Source organism: Ursus americanus, chromosome 5, assembly GCF_024610735.1.
Source record: "Ursus americanus isolate L20-20 chromosome 5, mUrsAme1.1.p, whole genome shotgun sequence".
NCBI classification, from domain to species: Eukaryota; Metazoa; Chordata; class Mammalia; order Carnivora; family Ursidae; genus Ursus; species Ursus americanus.
Window position 1 is genome coordinate 78935663 of NC_142131.1, and position 18451 is coordinate 78954113.

General features: G+C 38.0%; 1 protein-coding gene across 5 annotated transcripts in view; it reads left to right on the forward strand.

The window, feature by feature from the left end:
- The window catches only part of LOC148110164 (interferon-gamma-inducible GTPase 10-like), a 78743-nt gene that overhangs the window by 32063 nt on the left and 28229 nt on the right, over nt 1-18451 (forward strand). Inside the window, exon 1 of one of the 5 annotated variants that reach the window (XM_045779041.2) lies at nt 12888-13123. The exons of the other annotated variants lie outside the window; for them this stretch is intronic. The gene's annotated coding sequence lies outside the window, so the exon portion shown is untranslated. Of the gene's footprint in view, nt 1-12887; nt 13124-18451 lie in introns of those variants that run through there. 5 annotated transcript variants of the gene reach the window in all.

Below are 18451 nucleotides of genomic sequence, written 5' to 3' on the forward strand. Positions count from 1 at the left end.
GTTCTTTCTGATAGCTGAGTAATATTCCATTGTATATATGGACCACAACTTCTTAATCCAGTCATCTCTTGAAGGGCATCTCGGCTCCTTCCACAATTTAGCTATTGTGGACAATGCAGCTATGAACATTGGGGTGCATATGGCCCTTCTCTTCACTACGTCTGTATCTTTGGGGTAAACACCCAGTAGTGCAATGGCTGGATCATAGGATAGCTCAATTTTTAACTTTTTAAGGGACCTCCACACTGTTTTCCAGAGTGGCTGTACCAACTTGCATTCCCACCAACAATGTAGGAGGGATCCCCTTTCTCCACATCCTCTCCAACAATTGTTGTTTCTTGCCTTGTCTATTTTTGCCATTCTAACTGGCATAAGGTGGTATCTCAGTGTGGTTTTGATTTGAATTTCCCTGATGGCTAATGATTTTGAACATTTTTTCATATGTCTGTTAGCCATTTGTATGTCTTCATTGGGAAAGTGTCTATTCATATCTTCTGCCCATTTTTTGATTTGTTTATTTGTTTCTTGTGTATTGAGTTTGAGAAGTTCTTTGTAGATCTTGGATACTAATATTTTATCTGTAGTGTCATTTGCAAATATATTCTCCCATTCCGTGGGCTGCCTCTTAGTTTTTCTGACTGTTTCCTTGGCTGTGCAGAAGCTTTTTATCTTGATGAAGTCCCACAAGTTCATTTTATCTTTTGTTTCTCTTGCCTTTGGGGACGTGTCATGAAAAAGGTTGCTTTGGCCGATGTCATACAGGTTGCTACCTATGTTCTCCTCTAGAATTTTGGTGGATTCCTGTCTCACATCGAGGTCTTTCATCCATTTGGAGTTTATTTTTGTGTATGCTGTGAGAGAGTGGTCAGGTTTCATTCTTTTGCATGTAGCTGGCCAATTTTCCCAGAACCATTTATTGAAGAGACTGTCTTTTTCCCAGCGGATGTTTTTTCCTGCTTTATCAAAGATTAGTTGCCCAAAGAGCTGAGGGTCCATTTCTGGGTTCTCTATTCTGTTCCATTGGTCTATGTGTCTGTTTTTGTGCCAGTACCATGCTGTCTTTGTGATCACAGCTTTGTCGTACAGCTCGAAATCCGGCATTGTGATGCCCCCAGCTTTGTTTTTCCTTTTCAACAGTTCCTTGGAGATTCGGGGCCTTTTCTGTTTCCATACAAATTTAAGGACTGTTTGTTCCAGTTCTTTGAAAAATGTCCTCGGTATTTTGATTGGGATAGCATTGAAAGTGTAGATTGCTCTGGGTAGCATGGACATTTTAACTATGTTAATTTTTCCGATCCATGAGCATGGAATATCTTTCCATCTTTTTATGTCTTCCTCAATGTCTTTCAAGAGTGATTTATAGATTCTAGAATATAGGTCCTGTACATCTCTGGTTAAGTTAATTTCAAGGTAACGTATGGTTTTTGGTGCTATTGTAAATGGGATGGATTCCCTAGTTTCTCTTTCTTCAGTCTCATTATTCGTGTATAGAAATGCAACTGATTTCTGAGCATTGATTTTGTATCCCGCCACATTACTGGGTTGCTCTATAACTTCTAATAGTTTGGGAGTGGATTCTTTTGGATTTTCCATATAGAGTATCATGTCATCTGCGAAGAGAGACATTTTGACTTCTTCTCTGCTGATTTGGACACCTTTGATCCCTTTTTGTTGTCTGAGAACACAAGACTCTTGATCTCAGTGTGGTGAGTTCAAGCCCCATGTTGGATATGGAGCCTACTTTAAAAAAAATTCTTTTTAAATATATGTGGACTAGAGATGCACTTTATTTCTTCAGGCAAAAAAAAGTTGTACAAAAATTGTGAAGAAGGAAACTTTGGAAAGGAATTTTATGCATGGTCAGGACTGATTGACATTTGAATGAATACGATTTGCTACAAATGTAAACTGGTGCAAAATAGAATTTGGTTTCCTATCTGGTAAAAGGACAAAGTTCTGTTTGATTTTCTAACATTTGATCTACTTTTGGTAATAGGTTGTGAAAGTACCCTTACCATTTAAGTGATCTTCCTAGAAAACAAAGTTCCTGTATTTTGCATGGTAGTTATATAGATATATAAGTATTCTAGAATTATGTGAAATTCCTGGAAATTTGACACATCCTGGTATAATGTTATCACTTGTAATTACGCTCTTACCTTCTGAAATTGCTGTCATCAAAACTGAGGCTCACACTAAAAGGACTGAGTATCAGGAAAATGTCCCAGTGGACTCTCATTCAAAAGCAGCCAGTGAAAGTATCTATAAAGATTGTGGCACATGTGGGTAACATCCACTCTGCTGCTGCAAAAATGCCCCTCATTGTGAGATGTCCACCATTGTGATGTCAAGGTAGCATGGCAACACTGTGCTTCTGAATCAGAGAAAATAAGATGGGTATCCAATGGCTGTAAGTTGAACAGTCATGGCTTTGGAAAATGTAAGGCAGTCACTTGATTCTTCCTGACTCTCTGTCAAACACCATTTTTTTTTTCATTCCTTCACCCATCACAGTGCATTTAAGATGACTCAACCTATGACTAGACATTCAAGAGGAGATTTGTATAAAATTGTGAAAAAAGTCTACCACCAATGTCTGACTTGTCAGGCCCATTATCCTGGAAAAATTACTTTTGCCCCCAGAGGCCTCACACCTCCTCTTTTGGGACTTTTGAACACCCACAGCCCATCTTTATTCAGTTGCCACCAGGTATGTGTTATCAATATGTTTTATTTATGTATGCATGTTTTCCAGGTAGGTTGAAGCTTTCCCCTGCTGAAAGGCTGAGGTCCTCACGGTGGCAAAGGAACTGTTAGAAATGTGTTTCCAGTGAGGGGTATACCTTCCACAATCTTCAGTAAATTGTCAGCCATTTCATTGGACAAATCATACCATATTTAACAAAAGCCTTGCAAACTTTTTGGAATCATCACTGGCCCTATCACCCTCAATCATCAGGCAAGGTTGAGAGATCTAATGGGATCCTCAAACTTAAAATTTTTAAGCTAGCCAAAAATACTGGACTTCCCTGCCCTGAGGTATTGCCTTTGGACTTGCTGACTGTTTGCAGTGCCCTCTTTGGGTATGTAAACTCACTTCACACAACATAGTCACCGGAAGACGATGTCTATGGGTATAAACTTTCTGTTGATCTCTTTTTGTGTCATGGTAGTATGACCAACTATGTCTCTAATATTTTACACTGAAGCCTATCATCAACAGTTGAAAGAAGTCTTCCCAAATCCCAGTTCAAAGGACCCTGTTGGTCATCATCTAGAGCCTGGTGACTGAGTGGTCTGGAATTGTCATCAGAAGAATACAGCTTTTGAACTCTATTGAAAGGGATCTTACCAAGTGCTCCCAACCACTGGCATTGCTACAAAACTAGAAGGTATTGAATCTTGGATACACATTTCACAGCTAAAGAAGGCTTTACTTGACATCTGGTCCTGAATACATACTAGAGACCTCTAAATCAAACTGATGAGCAAGATAAGTAGCTAACATTGAGGTAGACTGCTTTCACCCAAGACAACAGATCAAGTCTTCATACATTAACTAAATGTGAAACCCTTTCTCCTTTTCCTTTCCTTTACTCTGGGATAACCCTGGAAATAGAATGCCCTCAGCTGTATGTCTGAAGGGGAAGTAAACTCCAGAATTTAAAACAATCTTTTAATTCAGGCTAAGAGAAAAATCTAATCTTGCCCCTAACATTTCCTAACCAAATTAAGAGATCTCATTTGTTGAATCCCCTGGATTGACATAAATAAATTAAAATAGACCAGTTATGGGGGCGCCTGGGTGGCTCAGTCGTTAAGCATCTGCCTTTGGCCCAGGGCGTGATCCTAGAGTCCTGGGATCGAGTCCTACATCAGGCCCCTCCCCTGGGAACCTGCTTCTTCCTCTCCCACTCCCCCTGCTTGTGTTCCCTCTCTCTCTGGCTGCCTCTCTCTCTGTCAAATAAATAAATAAAATCTTTAAAAAATAAAATAAAACAAAATAAAATAGACCAATTATGGTCCATTCAGGACTCAAGGTTTGCTTCCTTTGCAGGGCCAAGCTTCCCTAGTTAAGAGTAAATTTACATGACAATTTAATCCAGAAACTTTCTTAACTCCTAAAAGATATTTCAGAATCCATTCTTAAAACAATAGATGCCCAACAAACATGCTTATTCTCTGGTCAAAGATTCTCTTGACAATCAACAATCTCAGATTATCTTTTAGCCTAGCAAGAGTTGTTTACTACTGTGACCATCACCACCTGGTGTATCCAGATTAACACTTCTGAGGAAGTTGAAACACAACTACATAAAATCACTAAGCAAGCCATTTGCTTAAAAAGATGACTCCTAATCTTGATGAAGTCCCATAAATTCATTTTATCTTTTGTTTCTCTTGCCTTTGGGGACGTGTCATGAAAAAGGTTGCTTTGGCCAATGTCGTAGAGGTTGTTGCCTATGTTCTCCTCTAGAATTTTGATGGATTCCTGTCTCACATCGAGGTCTTTCATCCATTTGGAGTTTATTTTTGTGTATGGTGTGAGAGGATGGTCAAGTTTCATTCTTTTGCATGTAGCTGTCCAATTTTCCCAGCACCATTTATTGAAGAGACTTTTTTTCCACTGGATGTTTTTTCCTGTTGTGTCAAAGATGAGTTGCCCCAAGAGGTGAGGGTCCATTTCTGGGTTCTCTATTGTGTTCCATTGGTCTATGTGTCTGTTTTGTGCCAGTACCATGCTGTCTTTGTGATCACAGCATTGTAGTATAGCTTGAAATCTGGCAACGTGATGTCCCCAGCTTTGTTTTTCCTTTTCAACAATTCCTTGGCAATTCGGGGCCTTTTCTGGTTCTACACAAATTGAAGGGCTGTTTGTTCCAGTTCTTTGAAAAATGTCATTGGTATTTTGATCGGGATGGCATTGAAAGTGTAGATTGCTCTGGGTAGCATAGACTCAAATGCTCTTTCTGCATCAAATGAGAGCATCATATGGTTCTTGTCTCTTCTCTTATTAATGTGTTCTACCACACTGATCGATTTGCGAATGTTGAGGCACCCTTGGATCCCAGGGATGAATTCCACTTGGTCGAGATGGATAATCCTTTTAATGTACTGTTGGATCCTTTTCGCTAGGATCTTGTTGAGAATTTTGGCATCCATTTTCATCAGGGATGTAGGTCTGTAATTCTTTTTCATGGGTTCTTTGCCTGGTTTGGGGATCAAGGTAATACTGGCCTCATAGGATGAATTTGGTAGTCTTCCTTCTGCTTCTATTTTTTTGGAACAGCTTCACTGGATGTTTTTTCCTGTTCTGTCAAAGATTCGTTGCCCAAAGAGCTGAGGGTCCATTTCTGGGTTCTCTATTCTGTTACATGTTCTATGTGTCTGTTTTTGTGCCAGTACTATGCTGTCTTTGTGATTACAACTTTGTAGTATAGCTTGAAATCCGGCAACGTGATGCCCCCAGGTTTGTTTTTCCTTTTCAACAATTCCTTGGCGATTCGGGGCCTTTTCTGGTTCCATACAAATTTAAGGACTATTTCTTCCAGTTCCTTGAAAAATGTCATATCGGTATTTTGATCGGGATAGCATTGAAAGTGTAGATTGCTCTGGGTAGCATGGACATTTTAACCATGTTAATTCTTCCAATCCATGAGCATGGAATATTTTTCCATCTTTTTGTGTCTTCCTCAATGTCTTTCAAGAGTGATTTGTAGTTTCTAGAATATAGATCCTTTACGTCTCTGGTTACATTCATTCCAAGATAATGTATGATTTTTGGTGCTATTGTAACTGGAATAGTTTCCCTAGTTTCTCTTTCTTCAGTCTCATTGTTCGTGTATAGAAATGCAACTGATTTCTGAGCATTGATTTTGTATCCCGCCACATTACTGAATTGCTCTATAAGTTCTTGTAGTTTGGGGGTGGAGTCTTTTGCGTTTTCCATATAGAGTATCATGTCATCTGTGAAAAGAGACAATTTGACTTCTTCTTTGCCAATTTGGATACATTTTATCCCTTTTTGTTGTCTGATTGCTGTTGCAAGGACTTCTAGTACTATGTTGAATAATAATGGTGAGAATGGGCATCCTTGTCGAGTTCCTGATCTTAATGGGAAGGCTTCCAGCTTTTCCCATTGAGAATGATATTCACTATAGGCTTTTCATAGATGGTTTTTATGAAATTGAAGAATGTACCCTCTATCCCTACACTCTGACAAAGCAGGAAAAAACATCCAGTGGAAAAAAGACAGTCTCTTCAATAAATGGTGCAGGGAAAATTGGACAGCTGTATGCAAAAGAATGAAACTTGACCATCCTCTCACACCATACACAAAGATAAACTCCAAATGGATGAAAGTCCTCCATGTGAGACAGGAATCCATCAAAATCCTAGAGGAGAGCATAGGCAGTAACCTCTTTGACATGGGCAATAGCAACTTTTCTCATGAGACATCTGCAAAGGCAAGAGAAACAAAAAGAAAAAATGAACTTGTGGGACTTCATCAAGATAAACAGCTTCTGCACAGCCAAGGAAACAGTCAAAAAAACTAAGAGGCAGCCCATGGAATGGGAGAATATATTTGCAAATGACACTACAGATAAAATATTAGTATCCAAGATCTACGATGAACTTCTCAAACTCAATACATGAGAAACAAATAAACAAATCAAAAGATGGGCAGAAGTTATGAACAGACACTTTTACAATGAAGACATACAAATGGCTAATAGACACATGAAAAAATGTTCAAAATCATCAGCCATCAGGGAAATTCAAATCAAAACCACACTGAGATACCACCTTACGCCAGTTAGAACGGCAAAAATGGACAAGGCAGGAAACAACAAGTGTTGGAGAAGATGTGGAGAAAGGGGGTCCATCTTACATTTTTGGTGGGAATGCAAGTTGGTACAGCCACTCTGGAAAACAGTGTGGAGGTCCCTTAAAAAGTTAAAAATTGAGCTACCCTATGACCCAGCCATTGCGCTACTGGGTATTTACCCCAAAAATACAGACGTACTGAAGAGAAGGGCCATATGCACCCCAATGTTCATAGCAGCATTGTCCACAATAGCTTAATTATGGAAGGAGCTGAGATGCCCTTCAAGAGATGACTGGATTAAGAAGATGTTTTCCATATACACAATGGAATATTAGCCATCAGAAAGAATGATTTCTCAACATATGCTGCAACATGGACGGGACTGGAGGAGATAATGCTATGTGAAATAAGTCAAGCAGAGAAGGACAATTATCATATGATTTCACTCATTTATGGAACATAAGAAGTAGGAAGTTCAGTAGGAGAAGAAAGGGAAGATGAAAGGGGGGTAAACAGAAGGGGGAATGGACCAGGAGAGATTCTGGATTCTGTGAAACAAACTGAGGGCTTCAGTGGGGGGGGGGGGGGATGGGATAGGCTGGTGATGGGTAGTAAAGAGGGCATGTATTGCATGGTGTGCTGGGTGTTACATGCATGTAATGAATCATGGAACTTTACATCAATAACTAGGGATGTACTGTATGGTGACTAACATAATTTAATAAAAAATATTATTATTAAGAAAAAGAAGCAGGAAAATTTTCAAGTAAACACCCTAAATTTACACATAAATGAGCTAGAAACGCAACAACAAATGTAGCCTGAAGTAAGGAGAAGGAAGGAAATAGGAAAGATTAGAGCAGAAATAAATGAAATAGAAATTACAAAACCAATAGTACAGATCATTTAAACCAGGAGCTGGTGCTACAAAATATCCACAAAATTGATAACCCCCTTGGCAGACTCACCAAAAAACAAACTAAAAAAAGGCAGGAGGGGACTCACAAAACCAATATAAAAAATGGAAGAGGAAGAACAGCAAGTGATACCACAGGAATACAGAGGATTGTGAGAGAATATTATGAAAAATTATATGCCAACAAGTTGGATAACCTAGAAGAAATGGATAAAGTCCTAGAAACATGAAACCTTCCAAAACTGAATCAGGAAGAAATAGAAAATCTGAAGAGAGAGAGGTTACCAGAAAGGAAATAAAAAATCAGTAATCAAAACTCCAAAGAAACAGAAGTCCAGAACAGACAGCTTCATAGGTGAATTCTAGCAAACATGTAAAGCAGAATTAATGTCTATTTTTCTCAAGTGATTCCAAAATATAGGGGGGAAAAGGAAAATTTCCAAATTCATTATATGATGCCAGAATTACCCTGATACCAAAACCAGACAAAGACACTACAAAACAAAAGAACTACAGGCCACTATTTTAGATAAACATAGATGCAAACATTTTCAACAAAATATTAGCAAGCTGAATCCAACAATACATTACAAAAGTCATTCACCATAATCAAGTGGGATTTATTTTCTCATGCAGAATAAATATTTGTAAATCAATATTTGCAAATTACTTAAAGAAAACCAATCAATGTAATACATCTCATCAATAAGAGAAAGGATGATATGATAATGTCAGTAGATGCAGAAAAAGCATTTTACAAAGTACAAGAGTTATTCATGATAAAAAAAAAAACTTCAACAAAATATGTTTGGGGGAAACGAACCCCAACATAATAAAGGCTATTGATGAAAAACCCACAATGAACATCCTATTCAACTACAAAAACCTGAGAGCATTTCCCCTAAGGTCAGGAATAAGATAAGACTGTCTATTCTCACCACTTTTTTTCAGCATATTACTGGAAGTCCTAGCCAAGGCAATCAGACAAGAAAAAGGAAGAAAAGACAGTCAAATTGGTAAGGAAGTAAAGCTTTCATTCTGTGCAGATGACATGATACAATATATAGAAAACCCTTAAAAGACTCCACCAGAAAGCTACTAGGAAAGATCCATGAGTTTAGCAAACATACAGGATACAAAAACAATGTACAGATATCCACTGAACTTCTATAAACTAATAATAGAGCAGCAGAAAGAGAAATTACAAAAACAATCCCATTTACAATTACATTAAATATTATAAAATACCTAGGAATACACTTAACTAAGGAGGTGAAAGACCTGTATTCTAAAAACTATAAAATATTGATGATGGAAATTCGAGATGAAACAATCAAATGGAATGACATTCCATGCTCATGAACTGGAAAAACAAATATTGTTAAAATGTCCATAAGATGTACCACAATGTAGAGATTTAATGCAATCCTTATCCGAATACAGTAAGTTTTGCAGAAGTGAAATAAGCCAGTTTAAAATTTGTATAGAGGCACAAAAGATCCTGAATATCAAAGTTGTCTTGAAAAAGAAAAAACAAATCTAGAGGTATCACAATTCCAGATTTCAAGTTACACTACAAAGTGGTAGTAATCAGAAAAGTATGGTATTGGAACAAAAATGGACACAAGATCAACAGAGCAGAACTGAAAGCCCAGGAATAAACCCACACATATATAGTCAATTAATGCACAACAAATGAGACAAGAATATGCAAAGGAAAAAGATCCTTTAAACAGATGGTTTTAGAGAAACTGGACAGCTACATGTAAAGGAATGAAACTGGACAGCTTTTTATACCATCCCCCCAAATAAACTCAAAGTGGATTAAAGACCTAAACAAATTGAGGGCTTCAGAGGGGAGGGGGGGTGGGGGAATGGGATAGGCTGGTGAGAGGTATTATGTAGGGCATGTATTGCATGGTGCACTGGGTGTTATACGCAAGTAATGAATCATGGAACTTTACATCAAAAACTAGGGATGTACTGTATGTTGACTAACATAATATAATAAAAAATATTATTATAAAAAAAGTAATCGCAAACAAACAAACAAAAAATAAAGACCTAAATGTGAGACCTGAAACCATAAAACTTCTAAAAATATATGCAGTAATCTTTTGGACATTTCTCTTAGCAACATATTTATGAATATGTCTCTCCTGATGAGGGAAACTAAAGCAAAAATAAACTATTGGGTCTAAAGCAAAATAAGAAGGCTTTACACAGTGAAGGAAACCATAAACTAAACAAGGCAACCCAGTAAATGGGAGAAGACATTTGCAAATGAAATATTTAATAAAGGCCTAATATAGAAAATGTATAAAGAACTTATACAACTCAACACCAATAAACAAAACAAAAAAATTGATTGAAAAATGGGCAGAGGACCTCAATAGACATAACTCAAAAAAAAAAAAAGGCTAACAAACACACAGAAGATGGACAGTTATGAAAATATGTTCAACATTACTACTCGTGAGAGAAATGTATATAAGAAACCACAATGAGATATCATCTCACACCAGTCAGAAAGGCTAGTATCAAAAAGATAAAAAACAAGTGTTGGTGAGGATGTGGAAAAAGGGAACTATCCTATATTGTCACAGAAATGTAAATTGGTGCAACCACTGTAGAAAACTTTATGGAGTTTCCTCAAAAGATTAAAAATAGAAATACTATATAATCTAGTAATTCCACTACTGGACGTCTAACTAAAGAAAACAAAAATGCTAATTCAAAAAGATATCTTCACCTCTATGTTTATTGCAGCATTATTTACGACAGTGAAAATTCAAGTGTGCATTGATAGAATATTACTCACCCATAAAAAAGATGGCTTTCCATTTGTGATAAAATGGATGGAAATAAAAGGTATTATACAAAGTAAAATAAGTCAGAAAGAGAAAGACAAATATATAATTTTACTTATGTGTGGAATCTAAAAAAAACAAACAAGTAACAACAAAACAGATTGTTAGATACAGAGAACAAACTGGTAGTTGCCAGATTGGAGGTGGGTGGGGGGAAAGGTAACATAAATAAAGGATATTAAGAGGTACAAACTTCCAGTTATAAGTAAATATGTCACAGAGATGAATAGTAAAACATAGGAAATATAGTCAATAATATTGTAACAATGTTGTGTGGTGAGAGATGGTGACTGCACTTACTTGTGGCAAGCTTTGAGTAATGTATAGAGTTGTCGAATCAATATGTTGTGCACCTAAAACTAATACAATGTTTTACATTAATTATTCTTCAGTCAAAAACTGGTGTGTGTGAGGGAGTAACCTCCATGTTGGAGGAGGGAGTTGCTACTTGCAGGGCATCACCAGAGTTTACTGGGTTGATGGCAGATCCAATTTCTTTTTCTTCTTTTTTAAAATGACAGCTTTTTTTTTAACATTTTATTTCTTTATTTAAGGAGAGAGAACTAAAGAGAGAGAGCAAGCACAAGTAGGGGGTCACGGGAGAAGTAGAAGCATGCTCCCTACTGAGCAGGAAGCCCCACATGGGATTTGATCCCAGGATCCTGAGATCATGACCTGAGCCAAAAGCAGATGCTTAACTGACTGAGCCACCCAGAAGCCCCAAAATGACAGGTTTTTTGAGCTATAGTACACATAGATCTTATTCATTCCACTACTTGTCAGTAAAACAGACATTTGTTTAAAAAGACATTAATAAAAATATCTTTAACAGGAGGAGCTTTGACTGTGCTTATCTAGAAAGATTACTAAATAGCAAATGAAGAACCCAAGGTACAGGATGTTGTGTACAGAATGCTGCCATTTTTGTAAAAAGGAGGAAATGGATGTACATATTTGTTCACAGGTTCAAAAATGGACCTGTAAAGATGGCATGGTCCCTCTAGTACAGACATTGATGATTGCCCATTGTATGTGGAGAGACATTTTATTGTATACATCTTACACCTCTTGAATTATAAACTATATGAGGATTTCTATTCAAAAAATAAATAAAAACAAATAAAGCCAGAGTATGGCTACCAGTGACATAGGGCTGCTCTGTAATGTTTCCACCCCAACTGGGTATACTGTCTATTAAATTCCTGTACTAGCCATCCAGAGTTAGCAAATACTCTGGGTTTAAGAGTTCAGCCCTTGAGAAGACTAGTGTCACTTCAGACACCAATTGCACTTCGGGGGATTCCCTACGTCATCTGGACCTCCAACTGACTATCTGCAAATGTGAGGGTTCCTATAACCCCCTCAGGCTTGATAATTAATTAGAATGATTCACAGAAGTCAGGAGAGCTTTTATGTACGAGCATAGTTTTATTAAAAGGATACACATAGGGTGAGGTCTGGGAGAGAGCATACAGCTTCCATGACTCTCCCCATGGAATCAGGGTACACTGCCCTCCCAGAACAACAATGCAAACACCAACCAAGAAGCCTACTTGAGCATTGGTGTCTAGGTTTTTGTGAGGATTTCATTACATAGACATGATTGATCAAATCTTTGGCTACTTGATTCAACACAATCTCCAACACCCGTTCTCCTCCCCAGAGGTCCAGCTGACCCAAAGTCTCCACCCTCTATTCACAATGGTTGTGCTTCTTGGTGACCAGCCACAGACCTGAAGTTATCTAGGAGCCTGGATGGAATCACTTCATTAGCATAACAAAGTCAGCTCCTATTACTCAGGAAATTCCCAGGAGTTTTGAAGCTCTGTGCCAGGAACCAGGGACAAAGACTAGATACACTCTTATAAGACTTCATGCCCCATAGAGTGTGGGCTGTCTAAGGTTAACAGGGGGGCCATGAGCATCATTTTCCCAGGACTAAGCCTGTATTCTCTGATTCTGGATTCAGATTCTGTCTGGCCTAGAGCCTGTACTCTGGTTAGTGTGGCCCCTCAGATGTCACTAGAAGCTTCCTGCCTGGGATCCTGTGCCCTCCTCTTACTCATGATGCCAAAACCACACCATATCAATGGCCGTGGTGCCTTTCAGTTTCAGTTCCTGGCAATGGCTGTGTTTCTTGGAAGAGGAGCCCTCAGAACTCTGATTTCACTTTCTGTTCTTGCAAATGCAGAGCTCTGCAATGCGATGGCTGCTTCTAACTATTGGCCAGATTCCTGTGAGGGTGGAGCAGAGGCCAGAGATTATTTAAGTGCTGTCTGCTCCTCACATACAGTGGAGATATTTGGGGTGACAGTAAGTACCTTACTCTCTGCGGTGACCACACCAGCACACAGGACCTGTTTCAGTGCTAGGCCAGTCTGTGCAGAGGGGTGCTCCTGCTGTGGGCTGCAGGCAGCACTTCGTCCAGGCTAGGCATTTCCTGTGCTGCCGGGGGACATATTCAGAGCTCAACTCTAACACCAGAAGTCTACTTTCCTTCAGGAGCTGGTAAGCAAGAAATCACTTTGGATTGAGTACAGGTCTAAAAACAAAATTATAGATATGTAGGCCTGAGGTTGGGAGAATCAAACTTGGAGAACAGACTCTGTGCCTGTGAACTGCAGAAGAATCATGTGAATGTCAGGGCTGTCAGTGGATAGGGCTTTCCCCAAGGGCTTCTAGATCAGACACCTCCCATCTCAGGCAAAAATACTTTCCCAGGGGAAACAATATATTATCTGTTAAAAAAATAAAATTCAGATCAATAAATTTTAAACTATGATTGGCTTTATTAAATGATTCATGAATTAGGTGGCATCTTATCTACTAAATACAAAGGATCTCCATTGAGCTTTAGGAAAGGAAATATTTTTAAAGGAAGAGGGGAAAGGAAAAAGAAATTATTAGCAAAGAATTCATTGTTTTGGTCAGGTTTGGTCTTTTAAGGGGAAGAGAAAGAGTCCATCAGCAAATTTCCGGGTACTGACCTGGAAATACCTAAGTTGACTAGTAAAAGTATACATTCCTGGGGGAGTGAAGCTGTGGTTAGCTTAGGTATTAGGTCTTGGTTTACTAGGTCGAAGCCTTAAGTGGCTCCTATGTGATCCCGTGGCCTTCCTTTTTCACAATTCTGCCTTTTTTTTAAAGATTTTATTTATTAATTTGACAGAGAGAGAGAAACAGTGAGAAGGAACACAAGCAGGGGAAGTGGGAGAGGGAGAAGCAGGCTTCCCGCTGAGCAGGGAGCCCGATGTGGGGCTTGATCCCAGGACCCTGGGATCATGATCTGAGTGGAATGCAGACACTTAACAACTGAGCCACCCAGGCGCCCCCTAAAGTCCTTTCCTGACCGCTAAGGGCCTTCAAGTCTTTGCCTTGTCCCCAGTGGGATGCTTTTATGCTCCTGTGTTATATAACCTTACCAGTGCCAACATATAGTGGCTCCCTCCCCCTTCTGTTTATCTTCCAATATCTGCACGCAGAATCAGGGCTCCCCACTTCATACTTCAAGACCATCAGAGATATTCTGTTTGTAGAGATCCAGATATATATATTTTTACATCTCAAGCTGATTTCATGGGTGTTCAGAACGGTTTGGTAGATATCCAGCTAAATTCAGGGGACTGGTTGAAATAGGGTCCCCTACTCTTCCACCGTCTTTTTCTGGTCCACTCTGTTCATATTTTAATTGGATTATTTGTTTTTTGGGTTTTTTAAAGATTGATTGATTTATTCTGGGGGGAGGAGCAGACAGAATCTTTCAAGCAAGCTCCCCACTGAACACAGAGCCCAACATGGGGCTTACTCTCATATACCATGAAATCATGACCTGATCCGAAACCAAGAGTTGGATGCTCAACTGACTGAGCCACACAGCCACCCCTGGCTTTTGTGTCTTAAGCTATATCAGTTACTTATATATTTTGGGTAATAACTCTTTATTACATATGCCATTTGTATCTGATCCCATTCAGTAGTCTGTCTTTTAATTTTGTTGATAGTTCACTTTGCTGTGCATAAGTTTTTCATTTTGATGTGATCCCAATAGTTTATTTTTGCTTTTGTTTCCCTTGCTGCAGGAGACCTATCTAGAAAGATGTTGCTATGACCAATGTCAGAGATATTACTGCCTGTGCTCTCTTCTAGAATTTTTATGGTTTCAGGTCTGACATTTAGGTCTTTCATCCATTTTGAGTATCTTTTTTGTGTGGTGTAAGACAGTAGTCCGGTTTCATTTCTTGGCATGTAGCTGTCCAGTTTTCCCACCACCATTTGTTGAAGAGACTGTCTCTTGGCCTTTGTATAGTCTTTCCTTCTTTGTCAAAGATTATTTGGCCATATAATTGTGGGTTTCTTTCTGCATTTTTCTATACTGTTCCATTGATCTTTGTGTCTATTTTTATGCCAATACCATACAGTTTTGATTCCTACAGGTTTGTTATATAACTTTAAGTCTGGAATTGTAGTATCTCCAGTTTTTTTTTCCTCTCTCAAGATAGCTTTGGCAATTTGGGGTCTTTTGCCATTCCACACAGATCTTAGATTTCTCATTCCATTTCTGTGAAAAATGCTGTTGGCATGTTTGTAGAACTTGCATTGAATCTGTAGATTTCTTTGGGTAATAGAGACATTTTAACAATATTTGTTCTTCCAACCCATGACCATGGAGTGTCTTTCCATTTCTTTCCATTGCCTTGAATTTCTTTCATCTATCTTTTATGGTTTTCAGAGTACATCTCTTTCACCTCTTTGGTTAAGTTTATCCCTAGATATTTTATTGTTTCTGCTGAAATTATAAATGGGATTGTTTTCCTAATTTCTTTCTGCTACTCATTATTAGTGTAATGTAATGCAACAGATTTCTGTACATTGATCTTTATCCTGTGACTTTATTGAATTCATTTAACAGTCTAAGAATTTTTTGGTGGAATCTTTTGGGTTCTCTCTATATATCATTTCATCTGCAAATAGTGAAAGTTGTACTTCTTCCTTACCAATTTGGATGCCTTTGATTTCTTTATGTTGTCTAATTGCTGTGGCTAGGACTTTCAACACTATGTTGAATTAAAGTGGTAAGAGTGGACATATTTATCTTATTCCTGACCTTATGCCTTTTATTATGTTGAGGTGTGTTCCCTCTAGACCTATTTTATTGAAGTTTTTTATCTTAAATGGATATTATACTTTGTCAAATGCTTTTTCTGCATCTATTAAAATGATCATATTATTTTTACTTTTTCTTTATTGATGTGATGTGTCACATTGATTGTTTTGTGAATACTGAACCAACTTTGCATCCTAGGAGTAAATCCCTTTTGATCATCCTCCTAATTTATTTTTAAAAAACATTTCGTAACAGAGGTAACATCAGCATGTTTACTTGACTTCATGTAAACACAGGTAGAATAAAAATGTTACTTTTAATGCTTATAACTCTAAACACATGTTTATTTTATTTTATTTAAAGATTTTATTTATTTATTTGAGAGAGAGAGAAAAAGAGAGCACGAGTGAGGGAAGGGGCAGAGGGAGAGGGAGAAGCAGACTCCCGACTGAGCAGGGAGCCTGATGCAGGGCTCCATCCCAAGATCCTGAGATTATGACCTGAGCCAAAGGCAGATGCCTAACTGACCTAGCCACCCAGGTGCCTCAACATATGTTTATTTTAATTAAATCAACAGCCTTAAATTAGTTTTGATACTGAATATTTTTCTGAATCACATGAACTTGAAAAACATTGAAGTTAGTTTCCTCCTTTCTGAGAGTTTTAGAAAGCTCAATCCTTGTAAGTGCTTGCTTTCAAACCAAATAAATAGAGATCTTTTACAACAAAATTCTCCAGAGGAAGGAAAATATCACACATTTACAACATACATACATATATATAGTATATATACTAACACACAAAGACCTTATAGTTACCAATATTTGTGGAGAAAATTTTTAATCCTGAAATTAAATTTAAGGAGGCTGTGCCAGAGTTTGGGCACAACATGCATTATTTGGCAGTTTGTATTATAAAGGACATCTTTCCCTTTTTCCTTGTTTACTTTCCACCAATTGCGGGTGTATTTATATTTCAAAGACATGATAAGATGTATAGCTTTAGGGAGCAGAGAAGGAATGCAACTTCCTCTAAGAAAGATTGAGGTTTCCTAAGACCAATAATTCACAAACTCTTTGAGATAAACAGGGGAAGTTTTGGGGTTGGCAAAGGAATACGGGAACTTTGACTTACCTCTGGAGCTGACTTTTGTTTATGGTTTCTGTAAAGGCAGATCAGACAAAGGATAACTTAGACTGAGTATTCAAATAAAGGAGGATAGTGGAAAGCAAAAAGAATTACATCAGTCTTATAGTCTTTGGTATTGGGTACTTTGTTTGTTGCTGTTTTTTTTTATACTTCTTTTTTTATCAGCTTTTTCCAATGACACCTCCAATGGTACTTTTGGAATTTTGAAATCTGTGATTTTAGGGAAACTTCTTAAGTGATCTTACCTAATTGGAATGTTCCTCATAATGGCCATTGTAATTCTAGGTTGTAATTCCCTTGAGGGCAACAGTTTGGTAGGACCTTAGCCATAAATGGGGTTTAACACACAATTCTGTCCAGTCATATCTAGTCACAAAGAGGGGGAAATTCACACATTTTTGTCTGGCCTTATTTTGTGGCTCTCAACCTGAAAGTTACCAAGCCAGGTTATTTGGGAAATAAAACAGACTTGTAGGTTTTTATAGCTTTAAGAACCATATTTTATTTAAGCTTTTATTTCAATTCCAGTTAGTTAACATACAGTATATTAGTTTCAGGTGTAGAATCTAGTGTTTCAACACTTACATACAATACCTGGTGTTCATCACAAATGCCCTCTTAATACCCATCACTTATTTAACCCATCCCTCTACCCACCTCCCCTCTGGTAACCATCAATTTGGTCTCTGTAGTTAAGAGTCTGTTTCCTTATTTGCCTCTCTTTTTTGCCCCCTGTGATCATTTGTTTTGTTTCTTAAATTCCACATATAAGTGAAATCCTATAGTAATTGTCTTTCTGTAGCTGATTTATGTTGCTTAACATAATACTCTCTAGCTCCATCCAAGGCATTGCAAATGGCAAGATTTCATTCTTTTTTGGCTGAATAATGTGCCATTCATCAGTCGCTGGACATTTGGGCTCTTTCCATAATTTGACTATTGTATATAACGTTGCTATGAACATCTGGGTGCATGTATCCCTTCAAATCAGTATTTTTGTACACGTTGGGTAATTGACTAGTAGTGTAATTGCTGGATCATAGGATAGTTCTATTTTTACCTTTTTGTGTACCTTCCATACTGTTTTCCAGAGTGTCTGCTCCTGTTTGTATTCCCACCAAGAGGGTAAGAGGCAGAACCATAATTCTTAGATATTAAATAATGTGCCGGAGGGTAGAGCACTTAACTCTTTGGATTTTTAAGGATCTCATTTATGTTTTGTTTATTTGTTTATTTATTCATTTGTTTAATTACTATTTTTCTTTAAGCTAAGCCTTTACCTCACGTGCATATTAACAGAGACCCACAAAACTGGGGTAGTGGAACTGTGGACGGCAGCAGTTGCTAAAGAACTAGGTTTGGGACAAGGATTGAACCAGCACACCTCCAAGAATGGGGACTGTAGTCTGATTCCACACACACAGAGAACTGTAGCACCACCAACAGTTCCCAACTTGGAGTCTGAGTTATAAATCAAGGCCTAGGTTTAGAAGATACTATAGACTGTTCAATAGGGTGCCATTTACACATCACCTCCAATGTCCATCATGGACCAAACCAGTAGGTTCCATTAATGAAGACTC